Below are 1,862 nucleotides of genomic sequence, written 5' to 3'. Positions count from 1 at the left end.
TGATTATTCAAAAGAAATAGCTACGTTATAGCAAGATCTTTATTACAACCATATTGAATGATATGGTTATTATTTTATCACATAATATTATACCGAGTAAATCCATCATACTTTATCTGTTCTCATATTTTGACCATTTCCAATTTTTTTTGCTATTATAAACAATGTTCAAAACTAAAATATTCTATGAATATTTCCCATGTAAACAGTTGTTGAGCATAAAAATGTTGGTTGTGGCTTCTAATTCTCTATTTAGCCCCTATCTCCAGCGCTCACAACATGCCCGCTTGATCTTAACTGCAGTTCTAAATGTATCAAATGTATCAAATACCCATCATAAGATGCTGGAAGATGAAGGACTGTGGCATGGTGATGTCCCACACTTTGTATCACATTCTGTGCACTTGTCATAGAACTGGGGCAAATGCACATGTTCAGTTAACAGGCAAGAATTCTCTCAGGAAAGAATGAGGCACCTACCTGACATCAAGTGTTCATTGAGTTTCTGTGCCTGGAGGCACATATTTGGGAGCAAGTTCCTGCTTACTGGCCCCCTGATTTTTGACAGAGTAAGCAGGCTGCACCTAAATTAAATCAGTTATGCAGTAGAAATCAGGACGGTGTATCTCTTACAGCAGTTACCTTTACCCAAGGATCTAATTTTATTTGGTGACATTAAACTATAGTCCAAAAATATTTAGTCTACAAAAAAAATCTACCAATTCATAAGTTTTAAGAGTATTTATAGTATTCTTATAATTGCTCTATTTTCTTAGTGGAATTGCTAATGTTTCTCTGCCTAGTTTATAGGTACATGTATTCTGCAGGGGAACATATGTGTAGGAAGAAACAAAGCATGTGCAGGGTTCAGCACTGCCTGTAGTGTATCCAGGAGGGCTCTGGGCACGTGTATCATGTTTGTTTTGAGAAAGAGATAAAATAGCACGTGTGGATTATTTTGTATCTAATAAGTGAGTAAAAGATGCCACTGCAGAGTCCAGTCGCTGGACACCAACCCAGGAAGCTGCCCCTCCAGCAGATTCAGATCTGAGCTGCGAATTCCCTATAACCCAACATCAGTTGCTGGTGAGCAGCGAGGCCCTCTTCCTGCTTTAACAGCCTCATAGGTGATGAAGAGATGATCATTTCCTTTCAGGGTTGTTTTGTTCTCTTTCCAAGACTTGAGAGCAACTGCTGGCTCAATAGGAAGCTCTCTGACGCTGAGTCAACCTTCACTCATCCTGGGAGGTGACTCACACGCTGCTGTGTGGTCCACAAATGGTATGGGGGTGGTACCTCTCCAGAGAGTACTGATGGCCCCCGAGTGAGTTGTTTGTGATCACAAACTCCTCAGCAGCAGGCAGGAGAACAGATGCTCTAATTAAGTTCTGATATCAGCTTGTCCCATCGGCACTCCTACAGAAGTAGGTGGGCATCTGCAGTCTTTTTGGAAAGATGAACTTGGGTGAGGGAGGGGCGTCACTTCACCGGTTCCTGGACTTTCTTTTACAGTCTGATTAAGAGTAGGAATGAGATGTGAAAGACTTGAAAACTTGTGCTAATCATGTGGTGGTAAAGAGACCAGATGACAAGGCATTTTGGAAGCTGTGGGCAGTTTTCAGTGAGGTGATCTCATATGTCCTCAAGTTTTACTTTAATGATATTTTCTGAACCTATTCTTTTTCTGTTGCTTCCAATGCATTGAATACTTTATGAGTATTAATCCTCACCACCTTTACCAGGTTTGACTTGTGAAGATGGACACAGGCCCTGTGATAAAATACCTGCACCTGAATCCAAGCCTAGCTTTTCTCTCAGGAAGCCACAGGCACACTCTAACACTGAATAATTCAATGGTGCTA

Source organism: Acomys minous, assembly GCF_964271855.1.
Source record: "Acomys minous genome assembly, chromosome: 1".
NCBI classification, from domain to species: domain Eukaryota; kingdom Metazoa; phylum Chordata; class Mammalia; order Rodentia; family Muridae; genus Acomys; species Acomys minous.
Note: the sequence above shows the minus strand (reverse complement) of the source record.